At 41.6% G+C, this 23,140-nt stretch overlaps 1 long non-coding RNA gene across 5 annotated transcripts in view; it reads left to right on the top strand.

The window, feature by feature from the left end:
• LOC116462543 (uncharacterized) overlaps positions 1–23,140 on the top strand; it is a 241,070-nt gene that overhangs the window by 147,614 nt on the left and 70,316 nt on the right. For all 5 annotated transcript variants that reach the window (XR_004246378.2, XR_009211785.1, XR_009211783.1 and 2 more), the window contains exon 4: positions 21,310–21,441. This is a non-coding gene — a long non-coding RNA (uncharacterized LOC116462543). The remainder of the gene's footprint in view (positions 1–21,309; positions 21,442–23,140) is intronic.

The raw sequence follows: 23,140 nt of genomic DNA, 5'->3' as shown, positions 1-23,140 counted from the left end.
AATATCCAAACATTACAGAATATCAGAGGAAAATAAGCCAGTATTGCTCTTCGGAGTGAATACCAAACAGAACGTTTAGCTCAAGAGCTTTTCTAAACTTTCCTGGACAGTCTCAAATGTCAAATAAAAATTAGCACTCAATGCCGGTAAGTGTGTGGCTCCGTGGGTGCCCTTTGTGTATCCAGGTGATAAGAATGTAAATCTATATATTTTGGAAAGCTGTTTGGCAATGGGTTTCAAGCGTTTGAAGAATATGTAATTTTTTCGCCCAGTACTTTCACCCCTGTTCTAATAAAATGGTCTGAAATTCAGACAGAGCTTTATGGAAAAGGTGGTCATTACTGTGAAAACTTGGAAACAAACTAAAATAGCCAACATTTAGGGAACCAGTAAGTCCTTTTAGCTGAATTCCTCAATGAAATATTTCAAGCCATGTGAAATGAAGTTTACAAAGAATTTGTGCTGGGAAAAATGCTAATGTCCTAATGATTCGCTTAAAAAATAGAGTATAAAATTAAATATACAATACAGTCTCAAGTTAAAATTTTAAAATGTACAACAAAGACAGCAAGAAATAGACCAAAATGTTCAAGGAATAGACCAAAATGTTCAGGCCATAAGATTATGTGTGATTTACCTTTTTGTCATTGTCTTCTCTTCTATCTTTTTGTCATTGTCTAAATTTTCTATGACATGCATGTATTCTTTTTATACATTAGAAAAGTGTTACTTTAAAAATCTAATATTTGGGGATAAAAGTCAGAAGAGTAACTTCCTGGGGGTAAGGGGAAGCTATTGATTGGAAAGGAGCATGAGGGAACTTCCTGGAGTGATGAGAATACTCTATATCTTGATGTGAGTGTGGCTAGATGGTTGTATACAGAGAGAATCCATTGGATTGTACCATCAATGTGTGTGTACTCCATTGTAGGTAAACTTTTCTTCAATTTTTAAAATACAGCATATTTGCCCTTCCATTCCTTTCATTGTGTAAAGCCCCCACTTGCCTTTCTTCCACAATATTCATGGCAAACCCCATTTCCATGTGGTTCCCATCACTCCTCTTAAAAGTTGCTTCTACCCACATGTCCCACCTTCACCATTATATTGTAGACATCTTCTGGGAAGAACCTCATTGTCTCTTTCCTACAAAGCTCTCCAAAGACAGGTCCGGGTGCTGTGGCTCATGCCTGTAATCCTAGCACTTCGGGAGGCCAAGGTGGGTGGATCCCAAGGTCAGGAGATCGAGACCATCCTGGCTCACATGGTGAAACCCCGTCTCTACTAAAAACACACAAAAAATAGCAGGGTGTGGTGGCACACGCCTGTAGTCCCAGCTACTCAGGAGGATGAGGTAGAAGAATCTCTTGAACCTGGGAGGAGGAGGTTGCAGTGAGCCAAGATCGCACCACTGCACTCCAACCTGAGTGACAGAGCGAGACTCTGTGTTAAAAAAAAAACAAAAAAACAAACAAAAAAAAACAAAAAAAACACACGCAAAGCTCGCCAAAGGCAATTCCTACTTTTAGTCCATGATCTACTACTTACTTGCTGAATGACCTCAGGTAATTAACTTTTCCTTTAGTTTTTTGCATCTTCAAACTTGAGGGTAGGGTTAAGAACATCTACCTCGTAGGGTTATATTGTGAAGATTATATATATATAAAGTGCTTCCCAAAAAGGTCTAAGGCATGGTGAGCATCTGATAAGTCGAGGTGAATATTACTCTTAGCCAAACTGGTCTCCCATCCCCCACTGATCTGTGCTAATCCCACTAATTCTTCAAAGCATAACTAACTCCTCTAGAAGCCATTCATGGCCACTCCAACTTTCATGGGTCTCCTCATATTTGTGGCCCAATTTAGCCGTTTGTCACCCACTGCCGTGTAGAACTTGCTGCTATTTCATGGCAAATAAAAATGATATTTATTGATCACCTGTTATATGCAGACACAATTATAAACTATACACACTGTCTCTAATCATTTTGTAACAGTCCTATGAGGTGTAATTATTATCCCCATTTTACAAGGCAGAAAACTGCAGACTCAGAGAGGGTCATGGAATTTGTCTAAGGTCACACAGCTGAATTTGAAGCCAGCTCTGTCTGAGCTCAAAATCTGTGTGTTTTTTTTTTCTTGTTGTTGTTGTTGTTGTTTTCTTCCTTAACATGTGCTAGTGATCTGCCCTATTAGGCTTGAAAATTTCTTGAGGATCTGATATGATTGTCAGCAGGAGGCATAGGAATCATGCATTCATTCATTTAACAAATACCCACGGAGAACTGTGGCAGATGCTGTCAGTGTCCCCTCTTTTTCCTCTTACATCTTGGTACACATAACCCAGCTCCTAGCGGTATCATCCACAACTGTTCACCTAAAGACTTTCTCTGGCCACCAGAGTCTGCTCTGCCCCTGGGCATGCCAGAGTGAAAGTGATGGAGAATGCCTGCTTCCCAGGAACAGCCCTCAGTGATGGATGGGAATTTGTGTATAGCTGCCCCAGCCCTATCACGTCTCAGTTGGGGTACGTCTGAGGTGCGTGTTCCATGCTGGCTCTTGGAGTTCTCCAGGAGGATTATTCTCCAGCTGCCCCCGTGGTAACTCACTGGATAACGCACCCTTTATGGTCTGCCTTTCATCACTGCCCTGCCTTCACCTCCCAGATCAACCACTTGCACTTGAATCTCTGACTCAGCGTCTGCTTTGGGAAGAAACCCAACACAGATAAGCACACACATCTATAAGGTACCGATCTATGCAACCTGCTCCCTATTGGGAGAGACTAAGTCATAAATAAGCCAACAGCATATAAAGATAATTATAGATCCTCAAATTCACCAGGAAAGATCCAAGATGCTGTGATAGAGAATAAGGTGGAGGGATTACTTTTAGATATAATGGGCAGACCTGGTCATCATGAAAAGTGGCCATCAAACTGAAGATCAGAGGACCTGAAGAGCAAGAAGGAGCCAACCACATAAAGGGCAAGAGAGAGAGAATTCTAGCAAGAGGAATCACGGAGGACAAAGATCCCCTAGTTGGGAAAATGCTTTGCATATTTATGCACTCAAAGGAGGACAGCATAATGATAACAGAGTAACTGAGGAATGTACAGACATAGGCAGGTGACAGATCCTTTAGGAATGTGGACATGTCAAGAAGTTTGGAATCCTAGCAAGTCACTGATGTGACTTAAATGAGGTCTTTGCCCTGTACATAACTTTGAGCCATGCATGGAGGTTACTGCTTTTATTCTTCTAAGGTCTTGGGATTCAAATTCATTCACCTGGCTTCAAGGAGAAGGGGAAGGGAGAAGGGGTACATAGAGACTGCTTTTGAAAAGAAGTATGCCAGGAGATGCTGAAGGGACTCTTTGTTTCATCAAGTTAGTTTTCCCTTTGATTCCCCAATACCTCTAATTCTGTATGTCACCATGAAATAGGTGTGCTGCAGCTCGGTGACAGCCTTCTCCAGTGTCTATGGCAACCTGGGGCTGGGGCCATTTTTCCTTCAATGAATGGGCTGGCTTCCTGAAGATAAGTAAAGCCCCATTGTTGTTCTCAACTGTTACAGAGGGAGGGTGCACAGGGGTAATAAAGTCACAACTGAATACTGCTAATGATATTGCATAAAATAATATGAATTAAGTAAATCATTTCTCTCCAGCTTAATTATAGATGCTTCAGGGTGAAAATGCAAGAAAGAGCCTCAGACTGAGGCTTTGCTTCTTATTCTAGCCACTATTTCCAGTGTTCTTTTTTTGTGGCCACAGTCCATATACCTTATTGTCTGACAACTATGAAAAGAGCTGGCTTCCAGGTTTGTGAATTACAACCACTTGGCTGTGTTCCTGAGAGAAACAATAGAGCTAAACAAAGGTGGGTAGGTGGAAGATGGAGCATTATTTGACAACAAAACTCTCCCAACTTACAGATCAGATGGGTGTAAGTCTCTTCATCCTCTTCCTACTTACTTTGGGCAAGGGTTATCGTTCCAAAGAAAAGTTGATCACATCATTCAATAGCATAATAATCTTCAGTGGCTTCTGGTAGACTGCAAGATAAAAACCTAAGCTATTTGGCTCAACCTCTTCAACCTCAGCTCTCATGTTGCCTCTTTGTACTTACTCCACTAAGCTATTACTAGGTCTTCCAATACACCAAGCTGTCTGGGGCCTCTGGTCTTCTGCTTGAGCTGGTTTGCCCTCTTCCCTCTTAAAGAATATACTCTCATCTTCTAAAGGTTGGCTCAAGAATCCCTCACATTGTATAGCTTTTCTTTTCTTTTCTTTTCTTTTCTTTTCTTTTCTTTTTGAGACAGAGTCTCACTCTATCACCCCGGCTGGAGTGCAGTGGCGCAATCTCAGCTCACTGCAACCTCCACCTCCTTGTTTCAAGCGATTCTCCTACCTCAGCCTCCCAAGTAGCTGGGACTATACTCACGCACTACCACACCCAGCTAATTTTTGTATTTTGTGTTTTGTATGTTGGTCAGGCTGGTCTCCTGACCTCGTGATCCGCCCGCCTCAGCCTCCCAAAGTTCTGGGATTACAGGGGTGAGCCACCGCACCCAGCCTTGTATAGCTTTTCCAGCATCCCCAGGGAAAACCATTTGTTTTTGCCCTTGCAATATGGGAATATGTGTCCCAGTCTCCTTATTGCACACTTTGGGATCGACATATATTGATTGCATTCATGACCCCAATTAATGGCTTTCCTTTATCCACACCTGTTGCCTGTAATTCTATAGCTCCCTGGCTTGGAAATGTGAGCTGTTTTGTAAGATAAGACAATCACAAACTTCATACAAAAGCAGAGGCTTGCAAACCTGTGTGAGTTTTTTCTTGCCTTCTCAATGCAACTGGCTTTGCTCACTCTTGAATCCCTGCCATGGTCATGAGAACAAGCCTGGGCTAGCCTACTGGAGGATGACAGACACATGGAACAAAGCTGAATTGCCCCAGACCAGGCTATCCTAGACCAGCCAGCCCCCAGACAACCCTCCGGCTGCCTGAAGATGCAGGAATGAGCCCACCCGAATCGGCAGAACTATCCTGATAGTCCATAGACTAGTAAAACATAATAAATGGTTGTTGTTTTAAGCCACTACGTTTTAAACTACTTCGTTTTATGCCCATTGTTAAATGATATAGGGGACCACGTAGGAGAAGGCTTAGGTCTGGTTGGTTGTTGTCTGACAGCTGCATGGAAGACTGCAGCTCACCTCACTCCCAATCAAGAGTAAGAGATGAGAAAAAGAGGGATCCACTGTCTTTAGAACATGAATTCTTTCCAGTACAGAGGCTGGTCCAATCTTCGTTATAATACCCTCATCTCATACATCAAATGTTATAATACCGTCATCTCATACATCAAATAATACCGTCATCTCATACATCAAATAATACCCTCATCTCATATGTCATTTAAAGAACTCCTCCTTCTTCGAAGAGTACCAGTGAGAGGTAACGAGAAGGCAGACATATCTACTTGATCCTTTCTAGAGGACAGAAATTTCTCTTTTATGGGCTAGTTGTAAGGAGGTGAGAGGGAAAGGGCTCCCCCTGCAGGACAAATTTAACCAACCGTGCACAATTATTAAAGGTTGACCTTTTGAGAATCATTGTATACCCTGTTTTCCTATAATGTGGGTTTGTTTTGGAACATGAAGGAGATACTATATCAATGTAAATTAAGGAAAAAATGGAGATGAGGATATGGGCAGAAGGAAGAAGAACTAAAAGATGCAGGCAGAGTAGGAGAAGCACTTTACGAAAGGTGTTTGCCTTCACTGACACCTCTCCACTTCTCACTCTGACTCACACGCATGGATCCTCTTCTCAATGTATTAAATATCATAATAGAAAGTGCTTGATGAGTGCTTGTTACATGCCAGGAATTGTGCAAATTCACCTGTCTCACAATAATTCTATAGGTTGGTACCATTGTCATCATCTTTGTTTTACAGGCGAGGGAGGAAGAGTCAGGAAGAAATATGCCCGAAGTCACACAGATAGTGACAAAATGGAGATTCAAATATAGGCAGACTTGCTCTAACACCTGCGCTTCACCTGGCCTCTACGAAAGAAGCCAGACTGTCCCCCGAAGCCCATTATGTGGCATTAGGCTTTGGATGTGGATCAATAGAAATGGACAGAAGGAAGGAGAATCATCTTGTCTATATTCCATCTTAGACCTTCTCCAAAATTGGAGATACCAGACCTGTGCTACTCTGTCCCTGCTTACTATTTACTTCTAGGCGTGTGGCTTCCTTCATTACAAACTCATTAGCTGAGGGAAGGGCAGTCTCATATCCAGACCACATGAAGACTTGCCTGAGTGTTCACTTCACTCTACTTGGTTGGATGCTATCTATGTCCTTGGCCAGTCTCACTATTGCAATCACAAAAGCATAATCAGCTGCCTTCTTTTTTGATCATATCCCCTAAGTCATTTTCTAATTCTACTATTTTGGTTTATTCAATTTCTACACCAGAGTATGCCCAAATATATATAACCACATAATTATACCTTTATAGACCATGTATCCAAAATTCATTTTATATACATACCTTAGTATTTTTCCTTCTCCAGAATGAGATTTCCCTTCTATTCCCTATTTCACGTCATCCCCTGCCTCAGCCTCTGTCTGAAGTTATTTCCCAGTAAATGAAGCAGCCTTCCCCTGCATTGTCCCAAGTCATTCTCTGCCAATTCCACCATCCCATAGGATGTATCTCTTATTTCCTCCAAAGAAAGTAAAGTCAAATTCCATTTTGTCCTCCACTCCCGATTATATTGGCTTCAAGTGCACCTTCAGAGTTTTGCATTCACCAGGGATTTTTGTAGAAACCAGTAAAAAGGAGTCCAAAGAAAAAAGTGACACAAATGTGCACATGGTAGATGAGAGAAGAGAGTAGAAGTGCTCATTGTCATTGCTGACAGCCTGTGTTTAGGAAGCATTTGCCTGGCCCCAGCTGAATCCTAATATGCATGTAGAAATTGATAATTATGTTCATTCAACCCTTTACAAAGTGCCTTCATGTGTTAAGATGCAAAAACATGAAGCTAAGTGACCAATTCTTTATTAACTCAGTGTGGAGTTTTGCAGTTAACGGCGCCAGGTTTGCATCTGCAATTACCCGTCAGCTTTTTAGTGCATCTAAAAGGGCAAGTGAACCACCCTAACCGCAGCCTCCCTCCCCCGATACAATGCATCATTCTCCTGTTTGAAGAAATGATGGGAAGTTGATACGGAGCTAGCCACTCTGTTGGTGACTGTGAGTTTTTCTCTAAGATTTAGCTGGAGAAACCTAAGCCCCGTAAGTAGAAAGTTTACAGATATTTCTTGTTGCCTGGAATTGGAATGAGACTCACTTAATGAGGGGATAAAATGTGGCTACCTTGGGCTAAGGACTCTCAGGACCTGGCAGGTGTCTTAAGAAAGGCAAACAAATGCTGTTCTCCATTGTCCTGGGAGAGACAAACACTAAACAAACACGTCAACAAAATCAGTTTAGATGTAAGGACTGCTAAGAAGAAAATCAAATGGAATCAAAATCTGGCTAGTGACTCCTCTTTGCCAATTTCTTGTGAATGTGAATGACTTTGTCACTATGTCCTGGACACATGATGGGACTTTCTCATGTCATCCTTCTAAAATGAAAAGTGGAAGCTGTTAGACTGTGCACTTCAACCTCTTTCCCACTCGAATGCACTCAAGAATGTCTAATTCCTCCAAAGCCCATGAGTTTTCTCGTAGTTTGTATTTTTAGGGACAACCACAGTGCGTGTCACATATGGATGGATAGGTTCAAGTAGAACTTGTTTGATGCTTAAAAGGATATGATAGAGCTTATCAGTAGGATATCTTAGAACAAGGGCGCACATGAGGATCCGTGGGTCTAACTCCAAAGCAGCCCAAGGTTAGTGAGATTCATATTATGGGCAGAATCTACCTTCCTTCTCTCTGATGTGACTTGTCCTAGGTCGACTACAGCTGGTCTGGATTTGTAATGATGCAGAATACTATGGTTAGGTCTTGTGGCAAATCCTGCCCCATGTTCAGAGAAACTGGACTTGCCTTCCAGAGTCATCACTTTCTCCCAGCCAGCTGCTCAGTATGGCATGAGCACACCATCCTTGTCCTTCATTACTCCTTGTTAAAACCACTTTCAGCTTTCTACTTGTGTCTTTTGCTCTCTCAGGCAGTAATCCATTTCTCAACATGTCATTTATCCAATAGACAACAGAGCAACAAGACAGTTTTGATTTGCCCAAACATCTTTGGCAAATGAAGGTGGCACCCTTGCTGAGGTGGCAATAATATTAATAGAAACTCAAGCCTGAAGTTCTGACAGCTCTCTCAACCTGTGCACACTCGCCCCTCTTGGGCAACTCTTAGTGTCCTCAAAGACTGGCTGAGGAACTGTCCTGGTGGCTGAACCCAAGACAGGTAGCCCTTCCGGTTTAGTGGTTCTTTAAAGAGTTATAGACTTACAGCCAGGCGCAGTGGCTAACACCTGTAATCCTAGTATTTTGGGAGGCCAAGGCGGGTGGATCACCTGAGCTCAGGAGTTCCAGAGCAGCCTGATCAACATGATGAAATTCTGTCTCTGCTAAAAATACAAAATTAGCCAGATGTGGTGGCACACGCCTGTAATCCCAGCTACTCATGAGGCTGAGGCTGGGGAATCGCTTGACCCCTGGTGGCAGAAGTTGTAGCGAGCCGAGACTGTGCCATTGCACTCCAGCCTGGACAACAAGAGCGAAACTCCCTCTCAAAAAAACAAAAGATTTATAGACTTACTTTCTTTTTTTTTTTTTTGAGACACTCTGTCACCCAGGCTGGAGTGCAGTGGCGTGATCTCAGCTCACTGCAAGCTCCAGGTTCACGCCATTCTCCTGCCTCAGCCTCCCGAGTAGCTGGGACCACAGGCCCCCGCCACCATGCCCGGCTAATTTTTTGTAATTTTAGTAGAGACGGGGTTTCACTGTGTTAGCCAGGATGGTCTCGATCTCCTGACCTCGTGATCCACCCGCCTCGGCCTCCCAAAGTGCTGGGATTACAGGCGTGAGCCACCATGCCCGGCCTAGACTTACTTTCTTAAGGAAGTATTCACCCAGGAAGTATTCACCCATTCAATAAAGAAGAATTGTTGCATACCTACTATTTTCCACTCTTATTAATCTAATTCATGTAGTACTTTGGGAGGCTGAGGCAGGAGGATCACTTGAGGACAGGAGTTCAAGACCAGGCTGAGCAACATAGTGAGACCCACATCTCTGCTTAAAGAAAAAAAAATAGCTGGGTATGGTGGCATCCACCTGTAGTCCCAGCTACTCAAGAGCCTGAGGTGGGAGGGTTGTTCGAGCCCAGGAGTTCAAGATGAGCCTGGGCAACATGGTGAGACCCCTACCTCTACCAAAAAAAAAAAATTCTTTAAAAATAAATAAATAGAGTCAAATCAGTTATTTAATCTCATTCAGCTTGGAGAAGGAAGAAAAAGTAATTCAGACAAAAGAAACAGCATGTATAAAGGTAAAAAAAGTTCAGGAAACTAACAGATTGCTCAATACAGAGGCCTGAAGAAAACAGGTGTGAGAGATGAGGGTGAAGGATTAGGTGAGGCCTAGATTTCAGAGGATATTATGTCTTGTTAATGAGCTTAATTTCATCCTGTTGTTCTGGGACCATCTAAGGCACAGGCAAAACTGCAATGTAGGCTAGATGCTGTGGCTCACACCTGTAATCCCAGCACTTTGGGAGGCAGAAGCAGGCAGATGGCTTTGAGGTCACGAGTTCGAAACCAGCCTGGCCAACATGGTAAAACCCTGTCTCTACTAAAAATACAAAAAATTTGGCCAGGCGCAGTGGCTCACACGTGGACTTTAGGAGGCCAAGGTGGGGGGATCACCCGAAGTCAGAAGTTCGAGACCAGCCTGGCCAACATGGTGAAACCGCATCTCTACTAAAAATACAAAAATTAGCCAGGCGTGGTGGCGGGCACCAGTAATCCTAGCTACTCGGGAGGCCGAGGCAGGAGAATTGCTTGAACCCGGGAGGCAGAGATTGCAGTGAGCCGAGATCACACCGTTGCACTCCAACCTGAGTGACAGAGGGAGACTCCATCTTAAAAAAATAAATAAATAAAAAATAAAAATACAAAAAAATTAGCCGGGTGTGGTGGCACATGCCTGTGGTCCCAGCTACTAGGGAGGCTGAGGTGGGAGGATCACTTGAGCCTGGGGGACGAAGGTTGCAGTGAGTTGTGATGGTGCCATTGCACTCCATTTTGACTGGGTGACAGAGTGAGACCCTGTCTCAAAAAACAAACAAAAACCCCTGCAGTGTAGAAAGTTCACTGTAGCTTTCATGTAAAGGATAGATTGGGAAGAAAGAGCATGGCATGACCCGTGAGGAAGCTGTTGCAATAGTTCAATCCTGAGGAAAGTGAGGATGGGAACTAACTAGTGGGTGTGGAGAGGGAGAGGACCATGTGGGCAGGAGAGGGAGCGTGCAGGTGGAATCAACAGTACTTGGAGAAAGAGTCCTTGAAAGTTGTGGAACACAGAGAGGAGTCTGGAAAGATTCCTGGGACTGTTGTGGCTGGAGGGCTTCACCTACTCTTTGAAGAGTTGCTCGGGAGTTCTGTTGCCTTCCCAGTTGCAGAAATGAAGGAATTAAATGTCACCTATTGAGGGTGATGATCTTGATCTTGGCTTGGTGCTTCTGGTAGCCAAGGTTTAAAAGAAGGAAAAAATAGCATTTGTAAGTCATGAATAGGTACAAACCAGGAAGCTCTGTTTCCTTAAAGAAAGAGCTTCCTTAGCAGATTCTTTATTTCATCAGTTCCAGTTGGCAGCATCCTCATGGTTGTGGCTGGGACAGGACTGCTGGCTGCTCAGGAAATATCGAGCAAATGGGCTCATCAGCTGGCAAAGAATCGATTCCCGTGTCACATCCCTTCCCCTTAGGCCACAAGTCTACAAAATTGCCAAGTGGCAGAGGCTTCTGAATCCCTGCTGTTGGCTCCCTGGAATTGCAGAAGCTTGTTAATATTGACTTTCATCTAATTACTTCACTATTTAGTTGGCAGGATTGTTCTTTAAAAATTTTTTTCCTAGTTACCTTATGCCCAAAGGCAATGCTAATTAACAGAAAGATCCAGGCTCTCTCAGACTCAAACTACATCCTCTTTTCTCCTCATTCCACTACTTGTATGTCATGAGAATTACATAGAAGTTTCATCTCTTAAGCTTTCCATGCCTTAGTTACCTTATCTTTAAAATGGGCATAATTAGATTAACTCCGTGACTTTCTTTATAGAGTAATTGTGAGGATTGGAGGAAGCTTTCCAGGTAAGTGTGCTACCTAGCATTTAGGGTTTAATTAAGGGTAGCTCTAAAGAATAATCACCTCATCTGTGGGGAGATGTTGCCAAGGCCTCCCTGACCTGTTGGAGGAGTTGGAGAATCACACTTGGTCGATGCCACCATTCTTTCACTGGCCTGTCTTACCATGGGTTTCTCATGGATAGCTGCTAAGCTTTGTCCAAAATCAGTCTGAAACTTACAACCCTGCAGCCCCAAAACTGGTGCTATTTCCGCCAACTCTGATTCTCCCTATCAGCCTAACTGCTCAGATGTTTTGAACGTGTATTTTGATTTTGCAACTTGAGCCTGAACCAGAGTTTCTTGTCTAAAGCTAAAGCCCCCTTCTTGGAATTTCATCTCGATTTTGTTTTGGTCCAAGCTGAGATTGCCTCCCTCTTTCCCAAAACCACTGATTTGCTTTCCCTGAATAGAGCAACCGGAAACTTTCCCATTTACTACCACTACTACCTCTACTACAAATATACAGTAAAATAGATAGTAATGGTGGCTGAAGTTGAGTGCTTACTAAGTACTGGGTGCTCTCCTAAGGGATTCACATAGTTAGTACCCCTTGGTCCTCATAAAATTTCTGAGATACGTTCTATTTCTATCCCCCTCCACCTTTTATGGTTCAGAAAAATAAAGACATGAGTAATTCATTAAATCCTACATCTAGATAGACTTCCATAAACCCTCAAACAAAGAGACAGTTTTTTCTAATGTTGATATTTAGGGGCCTAGTGGATTAAAGATTTTCTTACGAAGGATAATGGAGACATCATCCTAAAACATACCTTTTATCAAAGAAAAGGCTACTATTTGCCATTAACCTTATAGCAGGGCTTCTATACCTCAGTCTTATTAACATTTTGGAACAAATAATGATCTATTCTGGGGGTAGGGGGCTGGGTAGGTGGAGGAAGGAGCATTGCGATGCTCCTGTGCATTGCAGAGCATTTAGCAACATACTCAGCCTCTACTTGTTAGATGCCAGCAGCCCGCTGCCCAAACTCTGACAACCAAAAATGCCTCCAGGCATTGCCAGATGTCTTTTGGGGACACAGTCACCGCTAGTTGAGGACTGCTGCTTTGAAGCACAGAGTAATGCTAGAAATCATCCCTCAAATGAAGTTGAACATGGGGCAGGTTCATTTTGGCAGAACTGGAGGTCAAAGGAAAAGCCCAATAAGATTTCATCCACAAGGCTAGGATTTCTAGTAGGTTGTGGGGCATGGATTTGAAAAGATATCACCTTAAGCCGGGTTGACTGAGGAGGAACAATACCCATAAGGGCATGAGAATCACAAGATTGGGCATAAGGAAAAGTTGAACTGCAACATAGAACAAAGATATCAAATGGTACCTGTTGTCTTGCTACCTCAGGAAGGAGGAGGGGAAGGATGCTAGGGAGAAAAGTCAACAAATCTCCACAGAGCCTCAGAAAGCTGAGTCATTTATCTCAAGGTGATAGACCTTTGAAGGCAGATCCAGGTTCAAGCCTCGATCTGTCTGACTCCATGGACCTTTCTCTCTCTCCCCTCTACCTCTCCAGAAAGAAAAAGCTGCTGCAATGATTTAGTGTAGGGACTGGCCAACTACGTCCCATGGGTCAAATGTGGCCCACTGCCTGTTTTGATAAGTAGTTTCATTATAACACAGGCAAATCCATTTAGGTACATATTACTTATGACTGCCTTCATGCTCTAGCCACAGAGCTGGCTAGTAGTAACAGAGACTGCATGGCCTGAAAGGCCCACATGATTTGCAATCTGCCCTTTAAGAAAAAGTTTGTGTGATGGCTAATTTTTTTGGCATCGGCTTGAGTGGATTGGGGGATGTGCACCACTCACCATTACTCCTAGTGACCCACTAGCAAAATATGTACTTCCTGCTCCCACAATGTTATGTTCTGCTGGCCTAGAGGTCTTAGTTCCAGAGGGAGAAATGCTTCTACTAGGAAACACTACAATGATCCCACTGAACTGGGAGTTAAGACTGCCACGCAGCCACTTGGGGCTCCTATGCTTCTGAGTCAACAGGCTAAGAAGAGAGTGATGGTGCTGGCTGGGATGATTGATCTGGACAATCAAGGGGAAATTAAATACTGCTCCACAATAGCAGTAAGGAAGAGTGTGTCTGGAATACAGGAGATCCATTAGGGCATCCCTTAAAATTACCATGCCCTGTGATTAGGGTCAGTGAAAAAGTACAACATCTCAATCCAGGTGGGACTACAAATGGCCCAGACTTTAGGAATGAAGGTTTGGGTCATCCCACCAAGTAACAAGCCATGACCAACTGGGTTGCTTATTGAGGGCAAAGGAAATACAAAATGGGTAGTTGTTGTTGTTGTTGTTGTTGTTAAAAAAAAGTAATTATAAATGTCAGCTACAACCACATGACCAGTTTCAAAAATGAGGATTGTAACTGTAATGAGTATTTCCCCCTATTTTGTTAAAAATACATTTGTGCATATATCACATATATTAAGCAAATATCTTTGTTTTCTTTCTTCTTTTATTCCTTTATCATGTAACACAATGTTGATTAACTTTGTATCAGCATTTAAGCATTGTTAATTTTGCATTATAGTATTTAGGTTTACTGACTTTGTTTCAGCACCTAAGCATTGTTAATTTTACATGGTATTTAAGTTATAGGATATCAGGAGAAATGTAAATGTCACTCAAGAACTTTACCTCCTCTTCTGGGAATGGGATTAGTGCAGTTTTGGTTGTACTCAGGATAGTTGTATCATCTTAAGTGGAATTATGACCTTGTTATGATCTTTATTTGGAAATTAAGTATGGTTTAAAGAGATGCGTATGGCTGCCACGTTCACAAGGGGTGGGCTTGTGCTGATTAATTTTTTATGTGTCAACTTGACTGGATTGAAGAGTGCCTATATGGCTGGTGAAGCATTGTTTCTGGGTGTGTCTGTGAGTGTGTTGTCAGAAGAGATTGACCTGTGAGTCAGTGCACTGAGAGAGGAAGACTCGCCTTCTATGTGGGGGGCAGCATCCAATCTCCTGGGGGCCCAGTTGGGACAACCTGGCAGAAGAAGGAGGATTCTCTCTTTCTTTCTCTCTTTTTCCCAATCCCCCACACTTTTCTCCTTCTACCTTAGACATCAGACTCTAGGTTCTTTAGCTTCTGAATTCTGAGGCTGGCACTAGCCACCTCCTGGGAGTTCTAGGGCCTTTAGACTCAGAATGGGGACTGTACAATTGGCTTTCCTGGTTTTGAGGCTTCAGGGCTTGGATTCATCCACACTATCGGCTTCTCTGGTTCTCCAACTTGTACGTGGCCTATCATGGGTTTTCTTCAACTCCATGATCCTGTGATCCACTTCCCCTAATAAATCCCCTCTCATATATCTGATTGTTTCCATCTCTTGGAAGAACCCTGACACTCACAGTTTGCCCATCCATGATTTAGAGAGTGCATCTCTACTGATATTCTCCAGAGTTGCCTGTTGGATGGAGCCAAGGGGCAGCAAGATGTTGAGCTTGCCTCATTTCCCTCCTTCGTCCATTCCCACGTGGGATCTTGGGCCACCAGCCGTATTTCTTGCTTTCTTTCCTATTCACCTAACACCAGGTTCATTTGTCTCCACTAGAAGAAGCCTGTGGTTAAAAAGTGGAAACACTTCAGGAAGGAATACTTGCAACACAAATTTCATGTGTGAGTGCTCCTGAAATTTACGCATTGTACATATCGCTATCCTTCATGGTGTTTTATCTCCTTTCAAAAGAACTGGAAAACTTAACAGCAATGGATATTACAACAAAACTCATCTCAGTCCTGCCATTAGACTGAGAGGGTTTTATTCTTCCTGTTCTTCTGTCAGATTTTAAATGGATATAGTTTTGTTCCCCTTCTCATCTAATATTGGAACCTATCAATCTGCAGCAAGATCTCATTTTAAAAGATGTTCTTATATTTCAAGAGGCTTTTTAAAGGGGGAAAAATAGATCCACTCCACAGAAAGCTTGTGGCTGGAAGCCAAATATATTTATCTCCATTGATTCAACAACTATTGACTGAGATCTGGACCCAGATTGTTGGTGCCCAGGGAGAGGGGCAGGGAGATGAGGTTCAGAGAGGAGACCTGACTTACTCAGAGTCATACAGCCAAGTGTGAGTCAGGATACCTGTGCTTTTTCTTCCTTCTCATATGTTTATATCCAATAACCATAGATATAAATGTGATGCATAGACTTATCCATCCATTTACCCAAGCATCCATCTACCTCCAACTTTTTAAATGTAATACTTTCATACTTTCATTTCTTTCTCTAATTCTATCCTATGTTTCTCTTTTATTTGCTTTTACCATATTTTCCTAAATATCTTGCTCTACTCAGAAGTAATAGGAGGTCCATTCCTGCACCAAGTAATAAGAGAACTCTAGGAGGTGAATCTGTAGACTGGTCCTCAAAGAAATCCTACCAGAAAGAAGAGTCCAGGTGTATGGCTCACATCTGCAATCCCAGCACTTTGGGAGGCTGAGGTGGGAGGATTGCTTGAGATCAGGAGTTTGAGACCAGCCTGAAAAACGTAGTAAGACCCTGTCTCTATGAAAAAAAGTAATATATATATATGTATTCCTTTTTGTTTTATATATGTATGTACATTATATATTGCTTTATATATATGTATATAAAACACATATATAAAATATATGTGTTGTTATATATATAAAACAGCAACATCAAAAAAGAGGCCAAGCACTGTGGCTCACACCTGTAACCGTAGTACTTTGGGAGGCTGAGGCAGGTGGATCACTTGAGATCAGGAGTTCAAGACCAGCCTGGCCAACATGGTGAAACCCCATCTCTACTAAAAATATAAAAATTAGCCAGCTGTGATGGTGGGTGTCTGTAATCCCAGCTATTCAGGAAGCTGAGGCAGGAGAATAGCTTGAAACCTGGAGGTGGAGGTTGCAGTGAGCTGAGATCATGCCACTGCACTCCAACCTGGGCAACAGAGCAAGACTCTGCCAAGAAAAAAAAAAGAGGAAAGCAAGGTAAGTTAAGGTAAGAGAGAGAGACAGACAGAGAGTGAGTGAGAAAGAAAGAAAGAAAGAAGAAAGAGAAAGAAGGAAAGAAAGAAAGAAAGAAAGAAAGAAAGAAAGAAAGAAAGAAAGAAAGAACGAACAGAAACTCTGCAAATACATAAAGATATGTGGGGTGGGCACACCTTGGCCTTTGAGCCTCAACCTGTGCAGATTGCCTATCATCTCATCTTCTTCTATCCTATAAAATCCAGTTCTGTGCTCACCCAAATGACTCTGGCTCTGGTTCTCAAACCTTCTCCCACCCATGCTTCTTTGCCCCTTGGAGACAGAGGCAGTCACTCATTCCCTCACATCCCACCTGTGCATCCAGAATATCTTCCTCCTCAGGGTAATCACAGGGTAAGATTAATTATGCTAATCAGCCTCTACAGGCTGACCCAATTAACCAGAGTATGAGATAACTTCAGAAATCTATATAGGAGGTATCTACCTGCTGGGTTTAATTTCACCATTCATCACAGTAATTAAGGGGAGGGGTGGGTGGGAAGTTTGCTCTTTTCAACTAAAGAGTGCATGGTACCATTCTCCAATAGAAGCTGTATGAAGTTTTTCAGGGAATGTTTGGCCACTTATTGTCACCTCTTGGGATCTGCTGTTGAACATCTGCTTCTTGGGGCTAGGCACGAATATTGTCGCCAGTGCTCTCTTCTTGATGGAACCAAATGAGGTTTCGATGCATTTTTTAAATCCTTTTCTTTCCCCTACTTACTCTTCTACACCTTTAAAATTTTTAATATTTTTATTTATTCAAAAATAAGAAAAGTTGCTTCTCAGAATGGGAGATTTGAAAAAAAATAAGAGATGTTATAAAAGCATCCCTCACGTGTGTGTTATGAAGTGTTAATTCTGAAAGTTGCTTTGGGGAATAAAAGTTTACAATCCAAGATAGAGAAACTCTAATTTTGGTATTCTTCTTTTGAATTTAATATCTATAGAATTTAATGTATGAGGAGTGTATTAGTCTGTTCTCTTGCTGCTAATAAAGACATACCTGAGACTGGGTAGTTTATAAAGGAAAGAGGCTTAATGGACTCACAGTTCCACATGGCTGGAGAGGCCTAACAATCATGGTGGAAGGCAAAGGAGAAGCAAAGGCATGTCTTACATGGCAGCAGGCAAGAGAGCTTGTGCAGAGGACCTGCCCGTCATAAAACCATCAGATCTCGTAAGACTTATTCACTACCACGAGAACAATATTAGGGAAACTGCCGCCATGATTCAGTTATCTCCCTATGGCCCCATCCTTGGCACATGGGAATTACTACAATTCATGTGCACATGGGTATATTTGAGTGGGGACACAGCCAAACCATATCAAAGAATCATACATTAAAGGCTGTGAAAATTCTGTAACAAAGAAAACATATTAACCAAACACAGTTAACCCAATATTTTACACATTTATTTTACCACACATTGAACTGTGCTGAAGTCCTTGTCTTAGGGTCTCATTTCAGGGGCAAAAAAACACCATAAATCTTAGTTTTATTGCCCCCAAAATGAGACCTTAAGACAAGGACTTTAGCACAGTTAGTTTGCTGAGAGAAGATTTCAGAAAACAGAAGTGAGGAAGTGGGAAAAGTGAGGCAGGATAGGAGGAAAGACAATCAAAGTGTATTAATGAACTAGTTACTGCTGTGGACAACTGGGGTTCAGTCTTGCTGGAACCCTAAAGATCCATCTAGAATGCATCACAGAATTGTCCTTCTGGAGGATAGAAAGGCTGAGGCATTTATCCACGGACTCACCTCTCTTATTGTTTGTTTTCTGTGTATGTCTGAGTTGATCAGCTGATGGAGAGAAAACACAACACACCCTTAATATGGGGCTGACAATGGAGCATGGAACTGTCCGCCAGAGCAGTGCTGAAATATGGAGGACTGAAGGGCTGTGGTGTGGTCATCACAAGTTCTTGCTACATTGTATAACATTTTTTAAATGTTTTAAAATGCTAATTTATTAACATCCAAACAAACTTGCAATCTATGTACACAATTTAGGAAACACCACTCTGTTTTAAATTATTCGTGTTTTTCTAGATCCGACTCTTTCCTTTTTCCTCATGGGAATATAAGCACTGACAAATGCTAGTCAGTAGATTAAGAGGAGATGAGTGTGTGTTCCTTCCAAGCTGAAGTGGAAAAAGTCTCCACACAACTCTCCCTCTTTGCTTCCCCTGCAATGACAACCCTGGAATGCATCAGCTGAGATGGCCACAGGAAGAAAGCAGATGAGATCCCTGAGCAAACTTGAAAGAGACTGCCCCAGGGAGCTACCTGACCTGCAGTGGACTTCGAGTGAGCAAGAAATCAGCTTTTATGTGTTAGTCCACTGGAATGTAGGGCTTTTTCTTAATCACAGCAAAGCCTAGCCCACCCTGAGTAACACAGCAGCCTTAGAGAACACAGCCCCAGATAAGCAACAGTCACTGTAATCTAAGATATTCCTTACACAGAATATCTGATACGGGTCACCTAGTGTTACAGCAAGAAAAACAAGGAGAGGACAAAGAAAGACTAACCATTGCCTGTTCTTCTTAGTGTAACTCACAGAGAATCACAAAGACAAGGAAAGAAAGGGTCAGTGAGTGACCCAAGCTCTACATAGAAATGTCTTGTTTCTGAAGAATGAGATGGTCTAGAGGAGGGTGTTCCATTTTATGGCAGCAGATATGAACAAACTCTTCTTGAAAAGGAGAGCTTAGTGCTGTGTTTTCATTCCCTGTTCCGACTCTTTAAGTGGGCTCATTGATCTGGAAAACATACTTGCTGGCCCGCAGATGTGAATAATTGAAGCAATGTCACCCACCCTTGCTTATTCTAATTTGCTTTCGCTACAATTTCCTATCTAAACTAGCTTTGAAATTTTGGCTCTGGCAACTCTTGTTCAAATGTTTTTCTCCTCTGTCCCCTCATTTGGGGAATCCAATTAAGCATATATTTTCCTGTTTGAATTCATCCCTTCATTTACAGCTTATTAACGCTCTGCTAATTTTTTTTTTTTTTTTGAGATGGATTATTGCTCTGTTACCCAGGCTGGAGTGCAGTGGTGCAGTCTCGGCTCATTCCACGCTCCACCTCCCGGGTTCACGCCATTCTCCTGCCTCAGCCTCCCCAGCAGCTGGGACTACAGGCGCCAGCCACCACGCCCAGTTAATTTTTTTGTATTTTTAATAGAGACAGGGTTTCACCGTGTTAGCCAGGGTGATCTCAGTCTCCTGACCTCGTGATCCGCCCACCTCAGCCTTCCAAAGTGCTGGGATTACAGGCGTGAGCCACAATGCCTGGCCTCTGCTAAAATTTTTAAATTATCTTTTCTCTTTTAATTTCATTTTTGATAGTTTATCTTGCTATGTCTTCAAGTCTTTTCTTCTGTCATATTTAATCTCCCATTAATTCCATATACTGTTTTTAAAATCTCATACATTGTAGTTTTCATCTCAAGATGTCCATGTCTTTTTACTATTTCCCATGTATCTATTCAAAGTTTTGATATCTCGAATACAGTTATAATAACTATTTTAATGTCCTTCCATGTTAATTCTAACATCTAGGCCAGTGCTGGATCAGTTTTGATTATTTAATTATTCTCCTCATTATGGGTCATATTTTTCTGCTTCTTTATATGCCTGTTAATTTTTGATTAGATGCCAGTCATTGTAAATTATACCTTGTTGGATTCTGACTATCTTTCTATTTCTGTAAGTATTCTTGAGTTTTGTTATGGGGCACAGTTAAATTACTTGGAAAAGTTTTATTCTATCAGATTTTGGTTTTAATATTTGTTAGGCAGGACTAGAACAGTGCTCAGTCTTGGGCTAATTTGGGCTATTTTCCATTACTGAGGCAAGATACTTCTCTTTAAAGTCATTACTTCACATGTCTGATACAGTTTACTTCTTTGTTCTTTTTGTTCCTTTTACTTTTTTCTTTTTCTTTCTTTCTTTCTTTTTTTTCTTTCTTTCTTTCTTTCTCTCTCTCTCTTTCTTTTCTTTTTTTTTTTTTTTGAGGGGGGTTGTTTCAGGTGAGAAAGTAAATCTAGTCCCTGTTAATCTATGTTGACTGGAAGCAGAACTGTGACTGATTTTAATTCTTATCAAAGTTCCCTTTGGAATTTGTGATTAAACTTGCCTTCTTGGGTTTGGCCCACTTAGTTGAATAATTTATTTTTCCTTTTTCTGACCTTTCCCAGAGTCCCTGAAATACCCACCCTTCCTCAGTTTCTTTTGTCACACCAACACTCTTCATTAAGCTGTCAACTATCTAATGCAGTCTTTCTCTAGAAGACACTGCCAATTGCCTACCTAATAGTTATCCCTCCCACTTGTTTGCTAGGTAATAAAACTCTGATATTGTTCAGGAAAGCAATTTTCCTCAGCTAAGTCTTACCTCTCTGGACTTCATTAAATCCAGTGGTAGCCACAGGAAAGTTGTTTGTTTGTGTGGTTTTTTTTTTTTTTTTTAAATAACAGAGCTATTTTTTCATCTGATTCTTTACTGTTTGGAATTTGGATACAATGCCTAGAGATGCAACATCAATCTTGCAACCAGAAGCACATATATGACACACATTGTGTAATACCAGATAGTGCTATTTATATACAGTAAGAAGTGAATGGTGCCACTGCCTGATGCTGTGCAATGTGCAGTATATGTGGCCATACTCAGAAGCCCTAACAAGAAGGATGAAGACGCAGGAAGATAGAAGGGCCCTGGGTATGAGCACTAGACTGACTTCTTGCTGTGTGAGAAAAAAATACCCCTTGCCTGTTTAAATCATTTTTTTCTTGGTTTCTGTTACTTGTAGCTGAGCATAATTTTGACTTATATCCCTCTTCTTCTTTCCTCTACAGGTAGCAGAATATTGGCTTGTAGCACTACTCAAAACATAGAAAGCAGAAATAAATCAATTCTTCCTGGAGGACCTCCTGCATCTCAACACCCAGTGGTTTTGACAGAATTGATACAGAAATAGAAACTTCAAGGTAGGAACTTTCTATTTAATGCAAAGTAATAAATGATTTAAGAAACTACATTTGTTGCATGTTATGTATGTGTCAGATAGTGGGTTAAGAAGTGCTTTACGTGAATTATACCATTTAATCCTCAAAACTACATTAAGATGCAGGGATTGATATATTTATCCAACCAATATTTATGAATTATTAGAACTGTTTTAGGTACTGTGGACGTAGCCGTGAATTATAAGGTACTTTCTATCCATGGAGTTACAGCCTGGTGAGGGAGACCAGCAACATCAAACAAATAAATAAAATAAAAATAGAAGACGGTGAACAAATCTCTGAAGATTATTAAATCATCTGATGTGATAAAGATAGTGACTATTTTAGAGCAGCTCACTGGGGAAGGCCTCTCTGAGGAGGTGCCTTTTAAGGTAAGAAGTCTTAATGACAAGAATAAGACAACGATGTGAAAATCAGGGCATTTCAGGCAGAGGTGCAAAAGGCAGAGTGCAAAAGGCCTTGAATTGAGAAGATCGTGGTGAGTTGAAGGAATAGAAAAAGGTCCTGTGTGTTTGGGGAGTGAAGATGAAAGGGGATGAAGCTGTAGGTACTGGTAGGAGCACAGTCATAAAGGATTGGGTAAACCAAGGTCAGGAGTTTTATTCCATTCTAAGAGGAGTGCTGTGATTAGTTTCATATTTTACAAAATCAATCTGGCTGTTCTTTAGTGAATAAATAGATTATGGGTAGGGGAAAAGAGTGAAAGCAAGAAAATGAATTAGGAAGCTTTGCAGCCATTCAGAAGATGAAAAGACTTGGCTGGGATGGGGCGATAGGAAAGAAGAAGGGATGGAGATGAATTTGGACTGTATTTTGGAGGTGGAGTTCTCAGAGCTTATTTAGGGATTGGCTTACAGGCTATGAGAAAAAGGAATCAAGGATTGCTGTTAGGGTTTTGACTAAGGAATTATCATCCCCATGTCATAAATGAGAAAACATATATATATGAAACATATATATTTATATATATGTTGAATATATATAACATATATTTTTATATATATGTTTCATATACATATATGAAACAATTATATATGAAAGAGACTATGAAGTTTGTCAAAGGTCACACAGGTACCCCATGACTTTCATTAATTATGTATTTATTTATTCATTTGACAAATGTGTGTCAAGCACAGCAGAAATAAGAGTGATCAAGACAGTCATGGTCCCTCATGGAATTGAAACCAACTCAATAGTCCCGTAGACCAATAGTCCCCAACCTTTTTGGCACCAGGGACCGATTTCATGGAAGACAATTTTTCCACAAACCCGGGTTGTTGGGGGATGGTTTGGGATGATTCAAGCATATCACATTTATTGTGCTTTTTATTTCTATTATGATAACATTGTAATATATAATGAAATAATTATACAGCTCACCGCAATGTAGAATCAGTGGGAGCCCTGACCTTGTTTTCCTGCAACTAGACAGTCCCATACGGGCATGATGGGAGAGAGTGACAGATCATCAGGTATTAGATTCTCATGAGGAACAGTCAACCTAGGTCTCTCGTATGTGCAATTCACAATAGGGTTCATGCTCCTATGAGAACTGAATGCTGCTGCTGATCTGGCAGGAGGCAGAGCTCAGGTGGTAATGCCAGCTATGGGGAGCGGCTGTAAATAAAGATGAAGCTTTGCTTGCCCACCACTCACCTCC

The sequence above is a fragment of the Hylobates moloch genome, unplaced genomic scaffold (genome assembly GCF_009828535.3).
Source record: "Hylobates moloch isolate HMO894 unplaced genomic scaffold, HMol_V3 SCAFFOLD_23, whole genome shotgun sequence".
In the NCBI taxonomy this organism is placed as follows: Eukaryota; Metazoa; Chordata; class Mammalia; order Primates; family Hylobatidae; genus Hylobates; species Hylobates moloch.
Note: the sequence above shows the minus strand (reverse complement) of the source record. Positions and strands in the feature narration are given on the sequence as shown.